This window comes from Arachis ipaensis, chromosome B06, assembly GCF_000816755.2.
Source record: "Arachis ipaensis cultivar K30076 chromosome B06, Araip1.1, whole genome shotgun sequence".
NCBI lineage: Eukaryota > Viridiplantae > Streptophyta > Magnoliopsida > Fabales > Fabaceae > Arachis > Arachis ipaensis.
The window spans coordinates 26,366,598-26,374,339 of record NC_029790.2 but is presented as its reverse complement, the minus strand read 5'-3'; positions in this window follow the sequence as shown (position 1 = coordinate 26,374,339).

Genomic DNA, 7,742 nt, shown 5'->3' with positions numbered 1-7,742 from the left:
TTTGCAATTTTTAAAAAAATCCTTTATAAACCTCCTATAGAATTCTGCATGCCCCAGAAAGCTTCTGATTGCCTTAACATTGGCAAGTGGTGGTAATTTTTCAATTACTTCCACTTTAGCTTGATCCACCTCTATTCCCTTGTTTGAAATTTTATGCCCAAGGACAATTCCTTCAGTCACCATAAAGTGACATTTTTCCCAGTTTAAAACTAGGTTGGTCTCTTGGCATCTTTTCAGAACAAGTGCTAAATGGTCAAGGCAGGAGCTGAGTGAGTGTCCAAATACTGAAAAGTTATCCATGAAGACTTTGAGAAATTTCTCTACCATATCAGAGAAGATAGAGAGCATGCACCTATGGAAGGTTGCAGGTACATTGCACATACCAAAAAGCATCCTTCTGTAGGCAAACACTCCAGAAGGACATGTGAATGCTGTTTTTTCTTGGTCCTGAGGATCTACTGCAATTTGGTTGTAACCTGAATAGCCATCCAAAAAGCAGTAATATTCATGTCCTGCTAGTCTCTCTAGCATCTGGTCTATGAATGGTAAAGGAAAGTGATCCTTCCTGGTGGATGTATTGAGCCTTCTGTAATCAATACACATACGCCACCCTGTAACTGTTCTTGTAGGAACCAGTTCATTCTTTTCATTATGAACCACTGTCATGCCTCCCTTCTTGGGGCCAACTTGGACAAGGCTCACCCAGGGGTTATCAGAAATAGGATAAATAATCCCAGCCTCCAGTAACGTGGTGACCTATTTCTGCACCACCTCCTTCATGGCTGGATTTAGCCGCCTCTGTGGTTGAACCACTGGCTTAGCATTGTCCTCCAATAGGATCTTGTGCATCCATCTTGCTAGGCTGATGCCCTTAAGATCACTTATGGACCACCCAAGAGTTGTCTTGTGTGTCCTTAGCACTTGAAGTAGTGCTTTCTCTTCCTGTGGATTTAAAGTAGAGCTTATGATCACCGGAAAAGTGTCACNATTGACAATCATGTCATCAATTATGCCTGATGGATATTTAATGGAGCCATCAGCAAGTTGAAGACATATCCGGGTTGGTTTGACCTCTTCAGTCAAGCCAAGCTTTCTGATAGTGGATGCAGGGATTAGATTGATACTTGCCCCAAGGTCACATAAAGCTGTCTTGGTACAAGTACCCTCTAATGTGCATGGTATCATAAAGCTTTCGAGATCCTTAAGCTTTTCTGGTAAGCTTGTTAGAATGACTGCACTGCATTCTTCAGTGAGAAAAACTTTTTCTGTTTCTCTCCAATCCTTCTTATGACTTAAGATCTCTTTCATGAACTTAGCATAAGAGGGTATTTGCACAAGTGCCTCTGCAAACGAAATCTTTATTTCAAGAGTCCTGAGATAGTCTGCAAAGTGGGCAAATTATTTATCCTATTCTGCTTGGTGGAGTTTCTGAGGATAAGGCATTTTAGCTTTATATTCTTCAACCTTAGTTGCTGCAGGTTTATTTCATACAGAGGCAGGTTGAGAAGCCTTCTTGAGGGAGTTATTATCAGCACTTGCAGGTGTCTGATCCCTCACTGGCGTTTGAACGCCAGAACTGGACATGGATTGGGTGTTTAACGCCAGTTTTTCACCCTTTTCTGGCGTTTGAACGCCAGACTTATTCCTCTCTGGGCTCTTACTGTTCTCAGAGGGATTTTGGGTAGCAGGTTGCTCATCCTCTGTCAGTTGTTCTTTTCTTGGCTTTCTGCTGCTTTGAGTTGAGGTATTTAATGTTTTTCCACTTTTTAATTGAACTGCTTGACACTCCTCTATTATCTGTTTTGATAACTGCTATTTTGTCTGATTCAATTGTGATTCCATATCCTTGTTATCATTTTTGGTTTCTTGTAGCATCTCCTTAAATTCTGCTAACTGCCCTGTTATAGAAGATAGTTGCTGATTGAGTTCAGCAACTTGTTTCTGAGGACTAAAGTCAGTTGATACTGCCTTAGCTTCTTCTTTCATGGAGGACTCATTACTTATGTACAAATGCTGATTTCTAGAAACTATATTGATAAGCTCTTGAGCCTCTTCAATAGTCTTTCTCATGTGTATAGATCCACCAGCTGAGTGGTCTAGAGATACCTGAGCTTTTTCTGTAAGCCCGTAGTAGAAGATGTCTAACTGCACCCACTCTGAAAATATTTCAGAGGGGCATTTCCTTAGCATCCCTATGTACCTCTCCCAAGCGTTATAAAGGGATTCATCATCCTCTTGTTTAAAGCCTTGGATGTCCAGCCTTAGCTGTGTCATCCTTTTTGGAGGGAAATATTGATTCAGGAATTTGTCTGATAACTGTTTTCATGTTCTTATGCTTGCTGACTTGCTGTAGGTTGGTTATTTAACCACCTCTTAGCTTGATCTTTTACAGCAAATGGAAACAGTAATAATCTGTAGACATCCTGATCTACTTCCTTGTCACGTACTGTGTCGGCAAATTGCAAGAACTGTGCCAGAAACTCAGTAGGTTCTTCTTGTGGAAGACCGAAATACTGGCAATTTTGCTGCACTATGACAATGAGCTGAGGATTTAGCTCAAAACTGCTTACTTTGATGGGAGGTATACAGATGCTGCTCCCATATGCAGCAGTAATGGGGTTAGCATACAACCCCAGAGTCCTTCTGGACTGTTCATTTCCATTTAGGTCCATGATGGATAAAACGGAATTGATATGAATTGCAAATAAAATATATTTTTGTTTTTATTTTATTTAAGTAGAAACAAACCGAATAATTAAAAATAATAAGATAAAATAAAATAATTAGAAATTAAAATATAAATTTCGAAAACTAAGAGAAAAATAAATTTGAAAACAAAAATAATTACTTAATTAAGAAGATTTGAAAAACTTTGGATATGATTTTTGAAAAATATTTTGAATTTTGAAATTTCAAAACTAAGATAAGATAGAATAAAAAGTTTTTAAAAAAATCTGAATTTTTAAAGGAAAATTTGAAAATTAATTAAAATAAAGAGAAAAGATATTTTTGAATTTAATGAAGAAAGAGAAAAACAGTAAAAATGACACCAAACTTAAATTTTTAGATCAAAACAAAGGAAATAAACAGGAAAACTTTGAATATCATGATGAACGCTAAGAACAAATTTTGAAAAATTTTTAAGAAAACAGAAACACAAAGGACACCAAACTTAAAATATGAAACTAAACTCAAACAGAAAAACTCAATTATTAGTTTATAAAAATTTTTGAAAAATTTTGAAAAGGAAAATAAGGATTTTTAAAAAAAAAGTTTCAACAAAAAACAATAATAGAAGACGCAATTTTAGTGACTCTAAACTAAAAAGATAAATTTTTCCTAATCTAAGCAACAAAGTAAACCGTCAGTTGTCCCAACTCGAACAATCTCCGGCAACGGCGCCAAAAACTTGGTGCACGAAATTGTAAATCACACTTTTCACAACTCGTACCACTAACCAACAAGTACACTGGGTCGTCCAAGTAATACCTTACGTGAGTAAGGGTCAATCCCATGGAGATTGTCGGCTTGAAGCAAGCTATGGTTATTTTGTAACTCTTAGTCAGGAAATTAGTAATAAAAATGATTGCGTTTATGAAGAGTAAATAATAAAAAATAAATACTTGTTATGCAGTAATGGAGAAAAAGTTGAGGCTTTGGAGATGCTCTGTCTTCTGAATCTCTGCTTTCCTACTGTCTTCTTCTTCATGCACGCAAGGCTCTTTCCATGGCAAGGTGTATGTTGGTGGATCACCGTTGTCAATGGCTACAATCCGTCCTCTCAGTAAAAATGGTCCAAATGCGCTGTCACCGCACGACTAATCATCTGTCGGTTCTCACTCATGTTGGAATAGGATCCATTGATCCTTTTGCGTCAATCACTACGCCCAGCACTTGTGAGTTTGAAGCTCGTCACAGTCATCCCATCCCAGATCCTACTCAGAATACCACAAACAACGTTTAGACACTCCGGATCTCAGGAATGGTCGCCAATAATTCTAGTCTACACCACGAAGACTCTGATCTCACGGATTCGAATGCTCTGTTGTCAGGAGATGCAATCAAACACGTGAACCAGGAATCAAGGAGATACATACTTAATCTAAGGTAGAACGGAAGTGGCTGTCAGGCACGCATTCATAGGTTAAGAATAGTGATGAGTGTCACGGATCATCACATTCATCATGGTAAAATACGAGCGAGTATCTTAGAATAGAAACAAGCGTGATTGAATAGAAAACAGAAGTAATTGCATTAATCCATCGAGACACAGCAGAGCTCCTCACCCCCAATCATGGAGTTTAGAGATTCATTCCATAGAGGATACAAAATTCAGATATGAAAAATTTCATGAGGTACATAGTAAGTCTCTAAAAGTAGTTTTTATACTAAACTAGTAGCTAGGGTTACAGAAAATAAGTAACTAAGTGCAGATAGTGCAGAAATCCACTTCCGGGGCCCACTTGGTGTGTGCTTGGGCTGAGCATTGAGCTTTACACGTGTAGAGGCTTCTCTTGGAGTTAAACGCCAGGTTGCAGCCTATTTGTGGTGTTTAACTCTGGTTTGTAACCTGTTTCTGGCGTTTAACTTCAGAATAGGACAGGAAGTTGGCGTTTGAACGCCAGTTTGTGTCATCAAAACTCGGGCAAAGTATGGACTATTATATATTGTTGGAAAGTCCTGGATGTCTACTTTCCAACGCAATTGAGAGCGTGCCAATTGGGTTTTTGTAGCTCCAGAAAATCCATTTCGAGTGTAGTGAGGTCAGAATACAACAGCATCTGCAGTCCTTTTTCAGCCTCTGAATCAGATTTTTGCTCAGGTCCCTCAATTTTAGCCAGAAAATACCTGAAATCACAAAAAAACACACAAACTCATAGTAAAGTCCAGAAATGTGAATTTTTCATAAAAACTAATAAAAACATAGTAAAAACTAAATAAATCATACTAAAAACTACCTAAAAATAATGCCAAAAAGCGTATAAATTATCCGCTCATCAAAGACCCAAACAAAAAGAAAACACAAGAATAACTTGAAGCTCAAGATAAACACCAAGAACATTATTCGAAAAATTCAAACCAATAAAGCCAAACAAGGGACAACAAACTTAAGAATTGACACTAGATTCAAACAAAAGACACTATTTTTGAAAATTTTTAGAAAAAGACTCAAAGAAATTCAAAAATTCAACACGAACAAAAATAAAATACTCAAACCAAAAATAAAGATTAAACAAAGAAAAGAAAAAAAATATTTGAAAAAGTTTTTGATTTTTCGAAAAAAAGAAAAATAAAATAAAAAACTCTAACAAAATTAAAGACAATACCTAATCTAAGGAACAAGATAATCCGTCAGTTGTCCAAACTCGAACAATTCCCCGGCAACGGCGCCAAAAACTTGGTGCGTGAATCCCCACACTTCGTACAACTGTACCAGCAAGTGTACTGGGCCGTCCAAGTAATACCTGAGCGAGTCAGGGTTAATCCCACGAGGATTGTGGTTTGAAGCAAGCTATGGTTATCTTGTAGATCTTAGTCAAGTGGATAGAAAGGTAGGTGGTTTGATTAATTGCATAAAAGAAAATAAGGAAATCTAAACTAGGTTGACCTATTTATAATGATAAGAAGATGGTTAAGGCTTGGAGATGCTTTGTCCTTCTGGATTAACTCTGGTCTTACTGTCTTCTTCAATTGTGAATGATTTCTTCTATGACAAGCTGTATGTGATCAACACCGTACGGTCGCGGTCGCCAATCTCCTACATATCTGAACCCCAGGGTTAGTGCAGATCCATTCTGATTGAGGGTGAAGCTCCTGCAGTCCATTCTCCTTAATGATCCTACTCAAAACGCCACAGATAAGGTCGAATTTTCCGGATCAGAGGATGCTGCACCTTTGGGTTCTAGCCTCTACCACAGAGACCCTAATCTCCCCATACCTCAACTGAACTGGTGTCTCGAGAAGTCCCCAATGAAGTCATGGATTAGTCGTCTAAGAGATGTATAATCAAGCTGGCGGTTCGATGCTTTCCAGTTACGTATTCACATGAACCTAAGAAGAACACGGGTGGTTGTCAGGCACGCAGTCTTAGTATGAAGAATGAAGATGATTGTCATGGGTCATCCCATTCATGAAGTTGAAGAACGAAGATACATCTTAGAATTAAATCAGACACAAATTGGAGAGAAACAGTAATACTTTTATTAATCCATAAAACTCAACAGGGCTCCTTTCCTCAACCTAGGAGGTTTAGAAACTCATACTGATAGAAAACACAATGATAAACAAAAATATGGCATAAAGTCCCCTAAGATTATGTAAAATATCCCTTAGATACTAAACTAATGACTAAGGATTACATAAGAAGGGTAAAACAGTATTTTTAGTGCTAAAATCCACTTCTGGGGCCCACTTAGTGAGTGTTTGGGTTGAGCTTTGATGAGATCCATGTGCTATGAGGCCTCTAGGGCATTGAACACTGGCTAGGGGGTCCTCTTTGGGTGTTTGGATACTGGTCTCTTCCTTTGGGCGCTAGATGCCTGGACTGAGGCAGGAAACTAGCGTTGGAAGCCAGTTTTGGGCCTTCAATTCTGAAGGAAAGTATGAACTATTATATATTGCTGGAAAGCTCTGGAAGTCAGATTTCTAGATCCGTTAAGAATGCACCATTTGGACTTCTGTAGCTCCAGAAACGTTCTTTCGAGTACAAGGGGGTCAGATCCAGACAGCATTTGCAGTGCTTTCTCTGCCTCTAAATCAGACTTTTGCTCCAGCTCCTTAATTTCAGCCAGAAAATACCTGAAATTGCACAAAAACACACAAACTCATAGTAAAATCTAAAAATGTGAATTTAACACTAAAACTTATGCAAATATAATAAAACTTAAACAAACATGCTAAAAACTATATGAAAATGATGCCAAAAAGCGTATAAAATATCCGCTCATCAACGCCCTCCTCCCTATCACGCACGGCGCCATCTCTGGTCGTGCTCCAGCCCCTCTCATCATTCGCAAGTCACCAGCTTCTTCCTCGTGGTAGTCGAAGCGTTGTCTGTCACCAGCCCATCTCTTTTACTCATCAGTCGCCAGCATGGTTCTAAAAATCAGACCAAATCGGCCGGTCAGACTGATCCAACCGTGAACCGATAGCTTTTATGGTTTGGTTTTTTAGGTAAAATCATTTATTCAAAAACTGGATGCAAAATGCTAAACCGACTGGGAACTGATTGGTCAAACCAAACTGAGACCCGGCCGGTTCAAATGAAACAATGCCGTATCGCTTAGAGAACATTCAAAAATCAAGCGTGTGCCCCCCTCCTCCCAAGCCCTAGAGCCTCCTTTCTCCCTTCTCCTTCCTTCTCCCCAGTCCCCAAAGAAAAACAGAAGCCCTAGCCTCTACCACCGCCGCGTTTGTTGCACTAATCCTAGCCTTCGTCGTCGCTGCCATTCTTCTCACTGTTGTCGTCCCTATGGTCCAGTCGTCTTTCCACTATCCAACCAGTCGGCTAACCCCTTTGTACACTCACGAATCACAAGCTTCTCTGCCCCGTCGCGTCCTCATTGCTCAAAAAGTTGTCTTTACTAAAAAGTAAATAAATCAAAGTTATAAGACTTTGAACTTTAAACTAATTTGGATTTATATAATTTTCAATTACAATTAGATATTTTTGTTTAATTGAAATTAATGATTTATATTTTGCTTAATTAAAATTTAAAGTTTTAGTAATTAGAAATAAAAAA